General features: G+C 38.4%; 1 non-coding gene across 1 annotated transcript; it reads right to left on the bottom strand.

Annotated features, from left to right (window-relative positions):
* Positions 1-4406: 4406 nt before the first annotated feature.
* LOC127117032 (small nucleolar RNA R71) lies at positions 4407-4513 on the bottom strand. Its single transcript, XR_007801796.1, has one exon. It is a non-coding gene; the product is annotated as a small nucleolar RNA R71 (small nucleolar RNA).
* Positions 4514-20853: the final 16340 nt, after the last annotated feature.

Here is a 20853-nt window from a genome sequence, read left to right as displayed (position 1 = left end):
AGCATTTAATTTTCTTGTCATTTACTTTTAATGTCATTTAATTCTTGCTTATTATTCATATTGATTTTCCCTTTGCTCACTTGAGCACATATTTTATGTTTATGTCATTTTTCTTTTGCTCATTTGAGCCCATTATTGTATATAAATATATTGCTTCTTGTGTTTGTTTTGTGTGAACCAAATGCAAAAGGAGAAAGGACTTAGAATTAGGATTTACCTATGCTTAAAAGGAGTTCAAGAGCAACTAGGCCTCATTCCTTTAGAATGCTAAATTTATTGAAGAGCAACTAGGCCTCATGCCTTTAGAATGCTAAAATTCAAAGTTGATCTCAAAGGACTTCTCATCCAAACTTATTATTTGTCCATTCCTCTTATTGTGTTGTGAACTTTTTGATGTTTGCTCTTGTGTGATAGGGATTCCATCTTGAAATTGTGAAAAGAGGACCATTGTCATGAGTAGCCAAGTTAAGAGACAAGCCAAATGGAGATCCGAGGAGCTTGAATCCAAACTGTTTGATTGCTTGATTGCGTGCTAAATCCAAAGGAAAGGAGCATCTTAAATCATCTCTATGATTTCAAGAAAAGGAACTCCAAGGGTTTATCTTTCCCCTCTTATCTTTGTATTGCTTTAGGACTAACCCTTCTCTTCTTCTCCCCACTCTAACCAAGCCAAAATCATTTTCTAAACTTTGACTTTGTTTCAAATTAGAAACCTAGGCCTTAAGCCTTTGACTTTTCAAAATCATTTTCATCAATACTCATTATGAACAAATTTTAATCCAACTTTGACTTCATTTTGTAAATAAATCTAACTTGTAAATATAACTCACTTCAAGTTGTTTTGTGGTTCCAATGGCCACCTCATTAAAACCTCTTCAAAAAATATTAGTCATTAGGTTTGAGTTATCATAGTGGTTGATGTAAATCTCACCTCATCCTTAGTAATTGGATTATAAGTCTTCCATGCTTATTATAGGGTTAACCCCTCACTAGCATGTTGAAGCCTTCCTCACATGGTGGATTGTTGGTTTAGGTTGAGTTTTTCTCCTTTTGATAACAAAAGACCTTAAGGCTTTTGGTCAAATCAATTCACGAATGGGTTCATCATTCAAACAACAAAATTTGTAAATATAATCTATTCTCTTCTCATCCCTCCAATCTTTTGTACAAATCTTTTCACAAATACCAACCTACAACACATATTTGCAAAAAGGGTTCCCTTAGAGTACTAAGGATGTTTTGGGTGCGTAAAACCTTCCCATTTCATAACTAACCCCCTTACCCGAATCTCTAACATTTTTATTAGTTTTTGATTCGAAAAACTTCTTACCTTGACTTTTGTTCGCTTTTTAGCCTTTCCTTTGGACAAATAAAAGTGCGGTGGTGACTCGAATTGTATGTTGACTTTTGGTTTAGTTAATAAACCAAAAAGTAACAAAAACCCCGCTATAGAAAAGTGGCAATTCTACTGGGGAACAATAACTCTCTAGTGGGTTTAGCCTACTTTGTGCTTATGTTTGTTGTATGTGTATATTTATTTGTGGCATATTTTTGTGCAAATTTGGGATGAATGTATTATTTGTAATGTATGAATTGCTTGATATATTAATTGCTTGTATGCTTGGTGGTTTCTTGTGAGATGGGTTCTATACCCGAACTTGAGTGCACTTATGATAGGATAATGGCATAGTCTTGTTGACTTGTGTGGAGTTATTCCTTAACAAGTTAACTTGCAAGTCCATTCACTTGGTGGAGGTCTTGTTGGGATCAATAATGTCACATGAGTAGTCGTGGTTAGACATTACTCTTTCCAATATAAACCTTAGAAGCCAAGGACCTTAGATACTTAGCCCATCTTGGCCTATTTTAGGACGTAGTGCAAAGATCGTTCAAGTGTAAGATTTGATACGATTGTTACGCGATACTACACTCATAAGAGTCCCTCTTGAGAATGTTTTTGGAGGACGAGTTGTCGTTTTATCCGATAATATCCGAAAGATGAGATGATGACTCTGGGAACCTTTTTAGAACATGATTGTCAGGTTAACCATAATACACTCCCGTTGGGTGGTTCTTGATGACACTGAAATTCACCGTATTTTCGACTCTGATTTCGCATGCATTTTAGTTATTTTATTGTTATTTCGTTATGTTATTACTATGTTTTTCTTTGTTTTCAGGTTTTCAGTCTAATCGGAGCCTCGATCGAGAAAAGGAGCGAAAATGAGCTAAAAAGCCTAAAAATCAGCATTTTACACTTGTGGCTCCCACTGTGGCGGGCGCCATGGGTCCAGCCATGACGTGTCCCAATTCTAACCTCTCCCCAACTACCACATCCCCCACTATCTCCACTTGGGCGCCACAATTTCCTCCTGTGGCAGGCACCATGAGGTTGTGGCGGGCGCCACAAGAACAATATGTTTCCCTCCCATTTTCAAACTGAGGGGCATCCTTGTCATTTCCATTATTTTCCTTGCTTATAAATAGAGTCTTGATTTCATTTGTTTCATCATCCAAACTTAGTTACAACTAGGCATATATCAGTATTGTGTAGAAGTGGTAATCGCCTCACATCGGAGTGTTGCCACACTGTGTAATCGAGTCTGTAATCGAGTTTGGAGCACTTTGGAAGGAAGTTAATACTGCCGCCATTTTCATTTCTATTTTTCACTTTATTCGACCCTCCGATTGGAGCAGGTTTTATTGCTTTACCTTTGTCTACTTTATTTTCCCGCACTTGCACTTTATTTTGTTTACTTTCCCGCACTGCCTTTACTTTGTTTATTTTCCCGCACTGCCTTTACTTTGTTTACTTTCCCGCACCACCTTTACTTTGTTTATTTTCCCGCACTGTCTTTACTTTGTTTACTTTCCCGCACTGCCTTTACTTTGTTTACTTCCCGCACTGTCTTTATATTGTTTACTTTCCCGCACTGCACTACTTTCGTTTATTTCTCGCACCGCACTACTTTTATTTACTTCCCGCACTCGCACTACTTTAACTTATTTTCTGCACTCGCACTACTTTTATTTATCCGTTTTTATGATAAAAATTAAAATGCATTTTTACTTTACCATGTCTAGCTAAACCTATAAAGGTTAGAATGTAAGGATCGTAATTGAATCGATAATCCGTACAATTGTTCGTAGAAACACTTAACGGCTATTTTGACTTTCAACTTAAGTTTTCCTGCACTTAATTTCCGTTGGGTAAGATCGAAATCCGTCTGACGTCTGTTTAAACTTAGTTGTTTTTAACTATTTCAAATACAGCGAAAGTGCTTTGTTTAGTTCATTAGGAGCTTTAACTTAAAATGAAAAGTGATTTTAAAACTATTTTCGGACGCGTTTATAGGTTTAGAGTCTGGTTCGTGAGAACCTCTTTTGGTTAAGAAATCCAGGTCAAAATACTTTTCAACTTAGTCAAGACACTATATTTCTTAAAAATAGGTTTACTACTCTAACGCAATGCGCGCCTTTTTATAAGTGACAATAAGAGGGTTTGATTAAGGAGTACAACTCGGTTCTGAATACGCGAAAGCGACAGTTCCCGTTAAATTAGTTCTTTTCAGAGTAGGAAACACTACCCATAAGTAATTCAATTAGCAAGTACTTGGATTATTAATGGATTATGTGAATTACATTCGAACCTGTCTTTATTAATTGAATTTAATTTAATACTTTACTTTTCATTGCACACTCTAAAAACCCTTATTTTGATTACCTTAGATAAACACCATAACAATAGATAACGATAGATTGACAATTGGTCTTTGTGGATTCGACAATCTTTTATATTACTCTGACGCGTTTGTATACTTTCGAAAAACAACGCATCAAGTTTTTGGCGCCGCTGCCGGGGACCAATTTCGTCAAAATTTTGTACACTGTTGTTATATCGTTTAGACTTAGGTTGTTACATGTCGGTCAATGCGAAGGACTCGCAGCACCGGAAGCTTAGTAGATCCTCTGGCGGAACCTGAACATTACGCTCGTGCACATTTATTTTTCCATAGAATTAGGAGAGTTGTGGCCGAAGATCAAAATCAAAGACCTCTTAAGGATTTCACCCAACCATCCAACGAAGAACCTAGTTCTAGTATAGTAAACCCAACCATCCCAGCTAATAACTTCAAACTTAAACCCTCCCTTTTGCAATTAGGAGACAATTCCCAGGTCTTGCTACTGAGAACCCAAACCAACATTTAAAAATCTTTCTCCAATTAGAAGACACTTTTAATACCAATGGAGCTTCTCCTGAGGTAATACGTTTAAGATTATTCCCTTTCTCCCTCATAGATATAGCCCTATCATGGTTAGATTCTCTTCCACCCAATTCCATAACAACTTAGGAAAACCTTAGAAAAGTATTCCTTTCTAGATACTTTCCCCCAAGTAAGATCGCCGTTCTTCGAAACCAAATAACCAGATTTACCCAGAATCAAGGAGAATCGTTGTTCGAAGCTTGGGAGAGATATAAAGAGTTGTTAAGAGCATGCCCACATCATGGTTTAGAAAATTGGTTAATCATTCAGACCTTCTATAATGGACTTCACTATAACACTAAGATGACCATAGACGCTGCTGCAGGCGACATACTGATGAACAAACCTTACCCTGAAGCTAGTGCCCTCATCGAAAATATGGCTCAAAACCATCAATCATGGGGAGTCGAATGAGCGACAGTTGAGAAGAAGGAAGCCCAAGGGGGAATACATGAGTTAAGCTCTATAGACATGATACAAGCTAAAATGGACGCGTTGGCCCTCAAGGTCGAGCATATGTGTACAAACCCGAATACTGCAGCTGCAGTTTCGTCGGATTGTGAGATATGTGTAACCAAAGGACACCAATCTGCAGAATGCAGTCTCTTAAACGAAACCAACTCGGAGCAAGTGAACTACGCCCAAGGGAACCCATATTCGAATACCTACAACCCTGGATGGAGGAATCACCCGAACTTCTCCTATAAGAATAATAACCCTATCCAAAATACTGCACCTCCGAGACAACCAGGTTACCAAGCCCCAAGACCAAATCAACCTATGCAACCTGTGCCACCAAAGCCGAGCCTTGAGAAAATTATGGAAAGTTTTATCACTGCTCAAACCCAACAAAACAAAGAGTTCATGAACTAGAACATACACGTTAACGAACTGATTACCCAGTTAGGAACCAAGGTTGACCAAATAGTTACTCACACTAAGATGCTTGAAACCCAGATCTCTCAGGTAGCCTTAAACCAAGCCCCCCAGACTACACCTAGAGGACAGTTCCATGGACAACCTCAACAGAATCCGAGAGGACAAGACAATACCGTTACCCTACGAAGTGGGACCGCTTATGATGATCCATTTAACCCAAGATTGAGTGAACCCAAAACTTCTAAGGAATATACCGAACCCACAGACAAAGTAAAAGGAACCAGAGGAATCTGAAAAACAGGAAGGTCAAGAAAAAGGAGAAGAACCTAAAGACAAAACTTATGTACCACCCCCGCCATACAAACCACCGATACCATATCCGCAAAGACTCAAACAAACCCAGATTAATAACCAGTATCAGAAATTCATTAAGGTTATAGAAAAACTTCACGTAGAAATCCCTTTCACATAAGCCATCACCCAAATACCTTCTTATGCAAAGTTTCTCAAAGACATCCTTACCAACAAACATAGACTCGACGATCCGAAGCCCTTGGAATGCAATTCTATTTCCGAGAATAAGTTAGCCAAAAAAGATAAAGATCCTGGAAATTTCTCCATTCCTTGTCTTTTGGGAAGTCATGTCATTGAAAAAGCTTTTCTAGACTTAGGAGCTAGTGTGAGCTTAATGCCTTTAGCAGTTTGTGAGAGGTTAAACTTAGGAGAATTACAGCCTACTAAGATGTCACTTCAATTAGCCGATAGATCTGTTAAGTATCCGATAGGCATATTAGAAGATATCCCTGTTAGGATAGTTCAGTTGTTTATCCCTACTGATCTTGTTGTCATGGATATCAAAGAGGATAATGATATACCAATCCTTCTAGGTAGACCATTCTTATCAACTGCAGGAGCCATAATAGATGTCAAGAAAGGAAAGTTGACCTTTGAGGTAGGTGACGAGAAGATAGAATTTATACTTTATAAATTTCTTATGGCACCTATGATGGGATACACGTGTTACACCATAGATATCATTGATGAATGTGTTAGGGAAATAGAATAAGAAGAAATCATAAAAACAATTAAGTTGCCATCAACCCTCATACTGGAAGATGATAACTTTAGGAAGCCCTACATCGATGATAACCTTTACGAATGTTTATCCCTTACCCCAGATCCTATGTCATGCCCTAAGAAACCAACCTTAGATCTTAAGGAACTGCCTAAGAACCTGAGATATGAGTTCCTTGATGAAGAGATGAACCGTCCAGTTATAGTCAGTGCTACCTTGAGCCAAGGGGAAACAGACCAACTCTTAGATGTTTTACGAAGATATCCCTCAGCCTTAGGATATAATATCTCTTATCTGAAAGGTATAAGCCATCCGTATGCATGCATCGGATTTTGCTTGAAGAAGATTCAAAGCCCTCTAGAGAACATTAGAGAAGAACAAACCCTATAATGAGTGATGTTGTTAAAAGAGAAGTTCTTAAGTTACTTGAGGCGGGTATAATCTATCAGATCTCGGATAGTAAGTGGGTGAGCCCTGTGCATGTAGTACCTAAAAAGGGAGGCATCATAGTAGTGCAAAACGATAAAGGCGAACATATAGCAAAACGGATAGAAGGAGGATGACGGATGTGCATAGACTACAGAAAGTTAAATAAAGCAACCAGGAGGGATCATTTCCCTTTACCATTTATAGACCAGATATTGCAGCGTCTAGCTAGACACTCCTACTTCTGCTATCTAGATGGATACTCTGGATTCTTCCAAATACCTATCCACCTCGAAGATCAAGAGAAAACTACCTTTACATGCCCTTATGGAACTTTCGCCTACAGACGAATGACATTCGGACTCTGTAATGCCCCAACTACTTTCCAACGCTGCATGATGTCAATCTTTGCAGATTACCTAGATAGTATCATGGAGGTATTTATGTATGATTTCTCGGTTTGCGGACTCGATTTCCAAAATTGTCTTGCTAACCTTGAGAAAATCCTAGAGAGATGCGTGGAGGTGAACCTTGTGCTAAACTGGGAAAAGTGTCATTTCATGGTCACCGAAGGGATTGTTTTAGGACATATAGTTTCCGAAAAAGGTATTGAGGTAGATAAAGCTAAGATAGAAGTCATAGAGAATCTAAAACCACCCAAAACTATCAGAGAAGTCTGAAGTTTCCTTGGACATGCTGGATTCTACCGGCGTTTTATCAAAGACTTCTCTAAAATAACTAAACCTTTAACTCGCCTTTTAATGAAAGATGTTGAATTCATTTTCGATGAAAAATGTAATGAAGCAGTTAATCTTTTAAAGCAAGCGTTGATTTCAGCACCCATTATGCAACCCCCTGATTGGTCAGAACCTTTTGAGATAATGTGTGACGCTAGTGATTATGCCGTTGGAGCCATTCTAGGACAAAAGAAAGATAAAAAATTACATGTGATTTATTATGCTAGTAGAACCCTAGACGCCGCCTAACTTAACTACGGAACAACTGAAAAGGAACTACTAGCTGTAGTTTTTGCTATAAACAAATTCAGATCTTATCTAGTAGGAGCCAAAATTATAGTTTACACCAATCATGCTGCCATTCGTTACCTATTAAGTAAAAAGGATGCCAAGCCCAGGTTACTCCGATGGATTTTGTTACTACAATAGTTTGATTTAGATATCTGTGATAAGAAAGGCACTGAAAATGTAGTAGCTGATCACCTTTCTAGGCAAGAACACCTGAAACCAGACTTCGTACCCATAAATGATGGTTTTTCTTATGATAGACTGATAGCTAAACTAGAAGCCATTGAAGACGATAGCCTAGGCCCTCATGAGCACTTACAAAAATCCTTAGCTGTAAGTAATGTGCCATGGTATGCAGACTTTGTTAATTATCTAGCTGCTGACATCATACCCCCTGATCTTGACTACCACCGGAAGAAGAAGTTCTTTAACGATGTGAGAAACTTTTATTGGGACGAACCGCTCCTTTTTAAAAGGGGTAAAGACGGCATTTTTCGCCGTTGCGTTCCATAAGAGGAGGTAAAAAGTATAATTGAGCATTGTCACTCTGCACCCTATGGTGGACATGCGAGCACCTCTAAGACATACGCCAAGATTCTTCAAGTTGGCCTGTTCTGGCCTACCATGTGGCGCGATGTCCATGCTTGCATTGTCAAATGTGATAGATGCCAACGCACGGGAAATATTTCAAGACGTGACGAAATGCCTCTAAGAAACATTCAAGAAGTAGAACTCTTCGATGTTTGGGGTATAGATTTCATGGAACCTTTCCCACCATCCTTAGGAAACAAGTATATCTTAGTAGCTGTGGACTATGTGTCTAAGTGGATTGAAGTTATAGCTGCACCCACAAACAACACTAGAGTGGTGATCAAGTTATTCAAAAACTATATATTCCCCAGATTTGGAACACCCCGTTTAGTCATAAGCGGTGGAGGATCGCACTTCATATAGAGAATATTTGATAAACTTTTAAGCAAATATGGAGTTAGGCATAGAGTAGCAACACCATACCACCCACAGACTAGTGGCCAAGTAGAAGTATCCAATAGGGAGATAAAACAAATTCTAGAAAAAACTGTTTCTATATCTAGAAAAGACTGGTCTCAGAAGCTCCAAGAAGCATTATGGGCCTACAGAACAGCTTTCAAAACCCCTATAGGAACAACTCCCTACCAACTAGTCTATGGAAAATCCTGTTATTTACCTTTTGAATTAGAGCATAAGGCCTATTGGGCCATTAAAACTTTGAATTTGGATTACCTGACCGCTGGCAAAAAACGTATCCTTGACATCCACAAACTGGAAGAACCCTGGCAATCAGCCTATGAGAATGCCATAATATACAAAGAGAGAACCAAAGCTTGGCATGACAAGAGAATTGTGAAAAAAGATTTCAATATAGGTGACCCTGTTCTCCTGTTCAATTCTAGGCTACGACTTTTCCCTAGGAAGCTGCGTTCAAGATGGACTGGCCCTTTCAAAGTATCTAAGATTCTGAGATCCGGAGCTGTAGAAATCAAGAACGAAACCTGTAGTCCATTCATTGTAAATGGGAAAAGACTGAAGCTCTATGAAGGAGGAGACATTCCAACAGACTACTCCAACCACACTCTGATAAGTTCCGATCGTCAAGCTAACGATGTTAAACAAGCGCTGCTTGGGAGGCAACCCACGGTTTTCTTATCTTATTTTACTTTTTCTGCATTTATTTACTTTATTCTATTTTTAATCATATTCTCGTCAGGACTAAATATCATTTGCAATGTTTGTGTTTTCAGGATCCTTTTCCCTAACCTTTGTAGGATGCAGAACTTTGATGACATGCACGTGGTTTTCAGAGATGACGCCCAGAGGGAGCGTTACATAGCTCTCTACCAGCGCCCTATGGCACCTACACGCTATCCAGACCAGGATTGCATGGACGCCCTAGGCATTGAGCCGAGCATCAAATTCCTGTGCCACCAACTCCAATGGGACGAATTTGCTAATGACTTGAACAACACCTACAGGAACTTGACTTTGGAGTTCCTCAGCTCGTTTGCTTATGATCCTTACTCCGGACCAGATGGACATGCTATTTTCATATTATTCGGGACTGAGTACTCTTTCATCCAGAAGGAGTTCGGTAACTTGTTAGGTTTTCAGACTACCCCCGACGTTATCCCTGAGATGCCGATGGGATACTTTCTGAGTAGGGAAGTGGAGAAATTATGGAGCGATATCTCTGGTGGAGGGAGTCAGGATCCTTCCACTCAATTGTCCCAGGTTATCCACAACCATGCTATGAGGTACTTCCAGATGATACTGGCGCACTTCTTTCTTAGAAGACTAGATGTTGAGACTCTGTTGAGTGAGGAGGAGATATTTTTGTTATTCTGTGCATCCCAGTCACGCCCTGTGGCATGTGGGAATTTCCTACTGTGTGGCCTTAGCAATGTTGCCAGATCATCCGAAGGAGTTATTCATGTAGGAGGGATTGTCACGCATATTGTCATTGCCTTAGGCCTATCCCGCAAGCTGCTCCATCTCAGGACTTTCTGTGGCTATACTACTATGGATATTGATTTCTGCTTGACCAGAGGATTGATGAGGAGATCCTCTTTCAATCCTAGGCAGTTCAGATTGTTGGTTGATAGCGAGACGATACACTACTTTACACTGCCAGACCCGATGATGACCAGTGTTCATGATCCAGCTAATTGGAGTTATGCTTTGGAAGGTCATGGAGAGACTGTTGAGGAGCCTAGATCCCCTCATGTTGCTGATTATACTCCTACGCCGCTTTCACCCAGGATTACTGTATTGTCTAATAATTTATCTTTGCAGACCCCAGATGTCCACACGCAGATTGCCGAGTGTCGCAGAGAGATTGTCGAGCTTAGGCAGGAGGTGGCTGACCATACTTTACAGATTGCGGTATCTGATCTCACACATGCTACTGAGGCTGATTGTTTGTACCAAGAGATAGAAGAGCTTCGTCAGGAGATGGCCGTACTTCGTGGATCCAGTCAGACAGAGGAGCCCCCTGCTGTTTGAGTTTACCGTCTCGTTTATCTTTTCTTATTTATTCTTATATTATTTTTCGCATTTCCATGACTTATTTTATATTATCGCATTCGGTATATTTTCTAATTATGTTAGCACTTTGATATTTCCATATATATATTGTGTGTGTTTATTTCATTTATATTCATATTATAATCTAATAGCATTATTTTATTTGTTTAATGTTTAATTTTATTTTCATAAATTGTGCAAGCCTTATTTCATTAGGAAAAACAATGAAAATGCTATCCGGACCCCTAGACCGAAAAAAAGCACGAAGAAGCCCATACCAATATTTAAATTTCGGCCCAACTCCAATTGCTCTTGTGGCGCCCGCCATAGACCCTATGGCGCCCGCCATAGACCCTATGGCGCCCGCCACGGCGTCTGGTATACTCGGGGCAGATTCACATAATTCACCATTTTTGGTCCTTCAAACTTCCAAAACCCATTTTTTCCTCTTCCAAAAACTCCCTTGAACCCCATAAAAGCTCTTACACTTATCATGTTCCCACCATACAATTTACCTTTCCAACTTCCATTTTAATTTTCATCCATCAATATCCATAAAAATCTCACCTTTACCACCCTATATATATAAACCCATCTTCATCTCCTTCAACACATTCAAAGAGAAAAACAATGGAGTTCAACGGATATATTCTTCGGGAAGGGAAACCGGGGGATAGGCAGAGAAAGATCATTGAAAGGTTGCAAAATCGGGAAATTCTCCCGACGAGGTACGTAGACGATAACTGTCTGTATACTTTGAGTATCTACTATAGTATTTTTCATTTGTTAGATTCTTTAGGCTTGCACAATATTTTTGTAAACAGAGAGCCTACCTTTGAGCGACTGACAGTTGAGTTTTTAAGTTCTTTAATTTATATTGTCAGTCCTAACACTGCTAGTACAGTTGGTACTGTTAAATTTCGAATGTTTGCTGTTGAGTATGAGTTTAGTACAACGAACTAGCAGGTATGTTAGGAATTCCTCATGGGGAAGGTGTTATTTGTGAGGCCCCTTTGGATTCACATTGGTCAGTTGAGGTGTTATCCTTCTGGCAGAGATTGTCTAATGCTTCAATAAAATCTTTTGAAGGAATTCTGGCCTCAACCATCCATAACCCGACCATCAGAGTTTTTAGATATTTGTTGGCATGTACTATTTTTGGCCAGGAGAGTCCAAACAAGGTTAATGCTCGAGAGCTCCTATTTTTACAAGGAAGCCTCACAAATAAGAGGATTAATTCGGTCCCGTTTATGATTGCTCATATGGATTTAACTCTTAATAAAGCGGGACCTATTGTTTTTGGAGGACTCATTATGTCTATTGCTCGGGCTCTTAACCTGAACAATGAGATATCTACCTTAGTTCCCTTTGCTCCTCACACAATCAACCTTAAATTTCTGAGAGATATGAAATTGTACCGAGTGAGAAGAGAGGGAGGTTATGTGCTTATGATTCATGGTATAGCTATCCCATATGTTGTCTTACCATGCACTAGACGTACTGATGTACGTAATGAAAGGAATTGGACCTATGTTTTAGATGTTCCACCTGTTTTAGGTCCACTTCCTCCTAATGTTCCTGATGAGGAGGGACACGACACTGATGAAGAGTTTGATCGGAGAGAGCAATATCCCGTACCTCATGTGTCCCCCCATCACCCTTCACCACCACACACCGCACCATCTTCTTCTTTTGCAGGTTCTGCTCCTGGATTCTATATTACTGAAGAGATGTGGCACGGCCACATAGCTAGAGAATAGAGGCGTGATGACCTACTCTCTACCATTCAGCAACAACTGGCGGACAACATGAGCTTCATGCAAGAATCACAGCGGAGGACAGATCGATCCTATACGACTGTTGCACAGACTCTGCTTGCGATCACAAACGAGCAATCCCGTCAGCGGAACTACCACCGTGAGCATTTTGCATTGATGGAGGCCACTCAGGGTTCCATTTTAGGTAACCTTCGAGAGGTGAGGACTGCTCAGGATGCCTTATCAGCTAGGATGGATCAGAGAGACCGTCGTCGTAGTAGATCCCGTCGTCCACCTCAGGATGGCAAAGGAACCAGTGCTCAGCAGTAGTGTGACAGGTTACTCTCCCCTTATCTTATTTCGAAATATTGGGGACAATGTTCGATTTAAGTATGGGAGGAGATTTTATCGCTTTCTATTTTTCTTTGCTGTTTTTTGTTAGATTGTTTATTTTTATTGCTTTTTAGTTGTTTACTTTGTTTTATTTTGCTTTTAGTTAGAGTGTTTTAGAAAATGCATGTGTCTAACGAGTCACCAATATAGTGTATCTTTAGTACATCCTAATCTCCCCATTCCTTTAGCCCTACCAAATTTTTTTGCAAAAGAAAACGGTGTTATTCTGAAAGTTTTTAGGCTTTAAGACAGGTTTGAGTTAGGATGTGATGACTTGGGAGAACTTTTTGAAACATCAGTATCGTTTTAGCACCATAGACTTCATGAATATAGGAATCACTCCCGAAACCCCATATATCATGGCCTTAATTATCATTTCAGTATAGTCCTTGTAAGACCCTAATTTTGACCTTAAGATCCCTCATGGCATCATATCATTGCTCATTACATTGCCTCAAGGATCATAGCATGTGTGGCTCCTAAACCCTAGGGGTGGGACTTGTGTGAGTTGGTTTGAGACCAACAAGAATGCTTGAATTGTATATATTTGCTTTTCTTATTTTCTTTACTAACCAAAAGCACAAAAATATGTCACTAACTCTTTTGTTTTGAAGCTCAAGTAATCATGTGATCCCCTGCTCCTATGAGGCGCCTAAGCTCAGTGAAATGGCTCAAGGGAAGTTGAAAGCAAGCATGACAATGGTCCACAAAGTTCCTAATCATCATATATGCCTCCCAAGTATCTCAATTTTCCAATTTGATCAAGATAAACCAAAGGGCTTGAGGATTGTTTCCCAAGGAAACCCTAATTCAACTGTGCTTTGATTGTGCCTTGCTCATGAAGCAACCTCAACCTATGATCAAATTAAATCAAGTTAAGTTCTTTTATTCATTATTTTATGCATATATGAGCTTATGTGATTATCCTCAATCATTCATTCATCAAGATTTGATGTTTGGCCTTGAGAAGTTGACTAGTCAAGTCATCTGACCAGTCTGAGATCCCTGAGACACAACTTGTGATGTGTTTGTCAAATAAAGATGACCCCAAGCTCAAAAATGTTATTAAGAACCATATGAACAACTTTTATGTTCATCAAAAATCCATTTGAAACTTGGAAGGTCATCATTCATTTCAAAACATTATAGGTCATTTTGACTGAAACCCTAATTTTGGGTCAACTTCCCAAGGACCTAACTTCCTTATTTTTTATTATTTTGAGGTGATACCAATTGAATTAGAAATATTAAGATGCCTACTTCAAATGTTATGTTGGACAAAATTTCATAATCCTAAAAGAAACACCTGTGATAATACAAAACATTATAGGTCACTTTGGACCAAAACCATTGAATTTGAAAAATATCCAACTTCAAGTGCCTATAACTTTCTCATTAAAAATCCAAATGATGCAAACTTTAAGTCCAAATTGATCATATTGAAAAGATATACAACCTTTATGTTGGAGGTTTTTCCATTTGAGGCTTGCATCACTTAAACATAAGGGCTTGAAGTTGATCAGTTTTGGTAAAAAAATTCAAAGGAAACCTAGACATGTTTTGTACCTCAAACTTCAAAGCCAGTTTTCATAAATTTCCAAACTCCAAATGGATTTTTTCCCAAAATAGCTTTTGTTCCTTAGGTCAAGAGCTTTCCAACCATTCTCACACCACCATGTTTGGATTTTCCATGTGGGACTTTCAAAGAGCTCAATGATTATGATCAATTATGCAATTCACATTGAAACTTCCCATGCAAGCAAACACCAGGCCAATTGCACGTCCAATTCAACTCATTATGATATCAGCTTGTATTTCCATCCATTTTTGGGCCTCACATGCGCCTGTACAGGCCCCTGCATGGAGGACCCAAAGTTCATGCACACGAGCATTTCACTACCTTGCCTTCAGCTCAGCTATAAATAGAGGGCCTTGCTCATTCAAATTTCAACCTCAAGGTGATCTGAAACCCTACTGAATTGGAATCCCAACCTCACTCAAAGGAATTTCAGTTTTTCATTTCTCAATTTCAAGCTTGAATTTCAACATCCTTAGTTGATCTTCAAGTCTTATTTCCTTAGCCTTGCATCCTCATTACCTCAAGATCAAATTGAATCAAAAGCTTGAAGAGATCGTGTTGTTTAAAGCTTCACTTCAAAGGTAGATCACTCAACTGTTTTGATCTGAATCTTGCCATACAATGTGAATTGCTTTGATTTAAACTGTTTTCTGAAGTCCTCGAGTAAGAGGCAGGCCAGTGGTGGTCTTAATTTCATGAATTGAGACATTTCAGTTTGTGCACCTTGACCTTCAACCTCAGATTTCTCACTAAATAGAAAAATTGAGGAAGATCCAAGGTTACAGGGGTGATGTACATCACCCCAACTTCATTTTGGTACCTTACTTGTGCATTTTAATTGAGGTTGAAAAACCTGCGCCTGGTGGCCGGAAGTTGTTAACTGACTGGAGAAGATGGTGGTTTCCACCACCATCCCCACGTGGATGCATCTGAGTCCTTGGATCCCATTCAAATGTTATAATCCTGGCCATTGGTTCATTTGACTTATTTTAATTCATCATGTTGCGCGCTTGACTCCTGAACACCATATGACCGCGCCTCTGAGCCGTATGATGGAGCCACGTCATTTAATGAGACTCATCCAAGCGCCCTAGTTTTTTGATATTTTCTATTTTCTATTTTATTTCTTTTAATTCCTTTTAATTTCAAAAAATCATAACTAATTTATTTGAAGTCACAAAAATATGAGACCAACACCAAATTTTTTCTTGAAAAATCTAGTTTCATAATCTGATTTTTAATTATTTTTGTGACTTCATTTAATATTTTTTATGAATTATTTTGTTTTTGATAGTTTTTAATTCATTTTAAATACTTTTTGATATCTAAAAATTCCAAAAATATTTTCTTAACACATATGGATCATGATAAGTCTATGAAAAATAGTCTCATCAATTTCTTAATTGATTTGAGATTTTAATTCATTTGTGTTATTTTTTCATTGTTTTTAATTGATTTTAAATAGTTTCTATTTTCAAAAATTGTTGAAAAAATTTGTCAAACTTTATTTAACCATGTTAGACCTATGAGATTTTAATTGGACTTATCCAAGTTGATTCGAATTGAATTTGAGGTTTGACCATATTTTATCCATTTTAATTTTGCATTTATTTTAATTCCAAAAATACCAAAAAAATATGTTTGACTTGTTGACTTCTAATCTTCATTTCTCTTCTGTTTTACATTGGTTGATGTTGATTTGATTCACTTTTGACCAATTGTGTTTGACATTTAATTATTCTTTCCATTTCATTTCATCTTCATCTCTTTTCTTTTTTCTTTTGGCCAATGAGTTAATGATTTGTGGTTAGTCTTGACATATGAGAGACTTAACCTTCTTTGATCCAAATCAAACTCAACTTGATCCATGATCAAGTGAGTTGCTTTGTGTCCAAGATAGGTTGCTTCTTGGTCAAGCAAAAAACCTAAAGTCCATACAAGGCTTTCCTTCTTTTCTTTTGGCATGGCAAGTTGTAGGAGCTTGGCTTACTAGTCATGATCTCTAACTTGTGTTTATTTGCCTATAGTTTTATTGACCGGGCTCAGATAGGTGTGACTACTATATTAGTCCACTTACGATTGCTTAACATAGCGCTAAATTGTATTATGACACACTAACATTAACCATACTAATTACTAGCTTTAATTTGAGCATTTAATTTCTTGCAATTTACTTTAATGCAATTTACTTTCTTGCTCATTTATTCATATTGCTTTTCCCTTTGCTCACTTGAGCACATATTTTATGTTTATGCCATTTTCCCTTTGCTCATTTGAGCTCATTATTGTGAATAAATATATAGTTGCTTTGTGTTTGTTTTGTCTTTGTTTGTGTGAACCCAATGCAAAAAGGAGAAAGGACTTAGAATTAGGACATTACCTATGCTTAAAGGAGTTCAAGAGCAACTAGGCCTCATGCCTTTAGAATGCTAAACTTGTTGAAGAGCAACTAGGCCTCATGCCTTTAGAATGTTAAATCTTAAAGTTGACTTCAAAGGACTTCCTTTCCAAAACTCATTCTTTGTCCATTCCTATTATTGTGTTGTGAACTTTTTGATGTTTGTTATTGTGTGATAGGGAGTCCATCTTAAGATAGTAAGAAGGACCATTGTCATGAGTAGCCAAGTTAAAAGAGACAAGCCAAAATGGAGATCCTAGGAGCTTGAATATAATATTTGTTTGATTGCTTGAGTGATTGCTAAGTCCAAAGGAAAGGAGCATCTTGAATCATCTCTATGATTTCAAGAAAAGGAACTCCAAGGGTTTTATCTCTTCTATTATCTTTATATGCTTTAGGACTAGCCCTTCTCTTCTTCTCTTCACTCTAACCCAAGCCAAACTCTTTATGTGCAAACTTTGACATTGTTTTCAAATTAAAAACCTAGGCCTTATGCCTTTGACTTTTCAAAATCTTTTCATTAATACTCATTGTAAATGAATCTTAATTCAACTTTGACTTCATTTTGTAAATAAATCTAACTTGTAAATACAACTCACTTCAAGTTGATTTTGTGGTTCCAATGGCCACCTTTGTTAAAACTTTTCATAAACATTAGCCATAGGTTTGAGTTATCATAGTGGTTGATGTAAACCTCACCTTATCCTTAGTGATTGGACTATAAGTCTTCCATACTTATTATAGGGTTAACCCCTCACTAGTATGTTGAAGCTCTCCTCACATGGTGGATTGTTGGTTTAGGTTGAGTTTTCTCCCTTTGATAACAAAAGACCTTAAGGCTTTTGACCAAATCAATTCACCAATCTTTTGAGATTTTTACCCCGAACTACGAGGTTTTGATCCTACCTTTGTGATGGTACGTAGTCAATGGGTTCATCCATTCAAACAACAAAATTGTAAATATAAATGTATATTCTTTTCTCATCCCTCCAATCTTGTTTGCACATATTTTCATAAATACCAACCTACAACACACATTTGCAAAAAGGGCTCCCTTATAGTACTAAGGATGTTTTGGGTGCTTAAAACCTTCCCATTTCATAACCAACCCCCTTACCCGGATCTCTGACATTTTTATTAGTTTTTGATTTGATAAAACTTCTTACTTGGCTTTTGTTCGCTTTTTAGCCTTTCCTTTGGACAAATAAAAGTTCGGTGGCGACTCAAATTGTATGTTTACTTTTGGTTTAGTTAATAAACCATAAGGTAACGAATACCCCGTTACCGAAAAGTGGCGACTTCACTGGGGAAGCTCTTTTCCTAGTGGGTTTAGCCTACTTTTTTGCTTGTTGTATTGTATGTTTATATTTATTTGTGACATATTTTTGTGCAAATTTGGGATGACTATATTGTTTGTAATGTATGAATTGCTTGATATATCAATTGCTTGTATGCTTGGTGGTTTCTTGCGAGATGAGTTCTATACCCGAACTCGAGTGCACTTATGATAGGAGAATGGCATAGTCTTGTTGACTTGTGTGGAGTTATTCCTTAGCAAGTTGACTTGCAAGCCCATTCACTTGGTGGAGGTCATAATGGGATCAATAATGTCACACGAGTAGTCGTGGTTAGGCATTACTCTTTCCAATATAAGCCTTAGAAGTCAAGTACCTTAGATTACCAAGCTCATCTTGGCCTATTTTAGGACGTAGTGCGAAGGTCGTTCAAGTGTAAGATTTGATACAATTGTTACGCGATACTACACTCATAAGAGTCTCTCTTTAGAATATTTTTGGAATACGAGTAGTCGTTTTATCCGATAATATCCGAAAGATGAGATGATGACTATGAGAACCTCTTTTAGAACATGATTGTCAGGTTTAACCATAGTACACTCCCTTTGTGTGGTTCTTAGCCGAGACTCCATGCTCGTGACTTACAATAAACCCTTGATTCACGGTTGATCTATTCTTGTATATCCTAAATACCAATGGAACTTGGGTGTTGATAAGGTGTTAACCATAATCCACCAAAATGGATGATTGATATTGATGATGACTTGACCCATCCCATGACCTTTGTATGGTGTGACTTGCTTGATCCTTGAGTGTGATTGTTGCATCCATGCATTCATGCATTCATTCGCATCCATATCATCAACAAGAAAATTTCAAGGAACTTAAGAGGTTTATTTGCAAATTTTCAGACATGGATAAGCAAAGAAGGAATACGAAGAAGTACAGTTTCAGACAACCCGACTTGAAAGAGTTAAGGAGTTTGACATCTTATGTATTAGATCCCTTGGAGTTCAAAGCTCGCCATGGGAAGTTTCTTTCTATTCTTTCTACTCAGGTGGATGAAGGTCTGATGAGTGTGTTAGTGCAGTTCTACGATCCTCTGTACCGTTGCTTCACTTTTCCGTATTTTTAGCTTTTGCCTACACTTGAGGAGTATGCCTATCTTGTGGGTATACCTATTTTGGATCAGTTGTTGTTCAGTAGTTTGGAGAGGATTCCTTCTTCCCAAGAGATTGCTGACATGCTTCATATCGATGTAGCTGACATTGTTGCTCATATGACTACCAAAGGTGGAATTCAAGGTCTCCCATCTGATTTTCTCATTGCCCAAGCTACGTTGTTTGGGAAGGCCATGAGTGAGGATGCCTTTGAAGCCATGTTTGTACTTCTCATCTATGGGCTAGTGTTATTCCCCAACATTGACAATTTTGTGGATGTGAACGCTATTAGGATTTTCTCTACTCTTAATCCCGTTCCTACTCTGTTGGGTGACACTTATTTCTCTTTGAATATGAGGAATGCAAAGGGTGGTGGATCTGTTGTGTGTTGTCTGCCTCTGTTGTACAAGTGGTTTATTTCGCACTTGCCTCATACGCTCGCCTTCAAGAAGAACAAAGGATGTCTACGGTGGTCCACGAGACTTATGTCTCTCACTAATGATGATATCTTTTGGTATAACCCTGTGTACAATGGTGTCCAAATTATTGACTCTTGTGGTGAATTCTCCAATGTGCCTCTTCTTGGTACATGTGGTGGAATTAACTACAACCCTGTTTTGGCCCGCCGTCAGCTTGGGTTCCCCTTAAAGGATAAACCTAACAACATTTTGTTGGAAGGTGTGTTCTTTCAAGAGGGTAAAGATCCCCAGAACCTGAAGAGCAGAATGGTTCGCGCCTGGCGCAAAGTTCATAGGAAGGGAAGGAAGGAGCTTGGTCCGAAGAATTGTATTGCTTTGGAACCCTACACCTCTTGGGTGAGGAAGAGAGCTTTTGAGTACTGCATGCCTTATGATTATTCGAGACCTACCCCTATGGTTATGGTTGGGCCTTCAACCCTTCCTAACCAAGGGGTAGAGGAGTTGAGAGACGAAGACTGTTCGCGTGCTTGGGTTCGTGAGCGTGAAGAACTTCTTCAGCAGCTTAGAGATAAAGATGCAGTGATAGAGTTTCTGGAGCATCAGATTATTGATGAGCCTGATGATGTGGTTACTTCTCTTCTTCCTCAGTCATCCAGGTTTTGGAAGAGACAGTACGATCAACTCGCCAAGGAGAAAGCTGATATGGAAGTAGCTTATGAGAGAGAGGTGAAGAGGCTTCGTGCAACTTATCTTCTGGTCTCGAGAGCTTTGGTCGATTGTTTCTAGGGCTCCATAGGATGTTTATTCTCCTTTACTCTTGTATTATATTTGGTTACCAAGACTGTACTTCTTCATTGGTGTAAAAATTTTCCAAATATTATTGCTATGAGTATTCCATAAAAGATTAACATTTTCAAATATTTGTAAATAGATCTCTATAAAGTTCCCTGATGACACTGAAATTCACCATATTTTCGACTCTGATTTCACATGCATTTTAGTTGTTTTATTATTATTTTGTTATGTTATTACTATGTTTCTCTTTGTTTTCAGGTTTTTACTTTAATCACAGCCCCGATCAAGAAAAGGAGTGAAAATGAGCTAAAAACCCTAAAATTCAGC

The sequence above is a fragment of the Lathyrus oleraceus genome, chromosome 1 (assembly GCF_024323335.1).
Source record: "Lathyrus oleraceus cultivar Zhongwan6 chromosome 1, CAAS_Psat_ZW6_1.0, whole genome shotgun sequence".
In the NCBI taxonomy this organism is placed as follows: domain Eukaryota; kingdom Viridiplantae; phylum Streptophyta; class Magnoliopsida; order Fabales; family Fabaceae; genus Lathyrus; species Lathyrus oleraceus.
The sequence above is the reverse complement of the archived record's forward strand: the minus strand, read 5'-3'. Positions and strand labels throughout refer to the sequence as shown.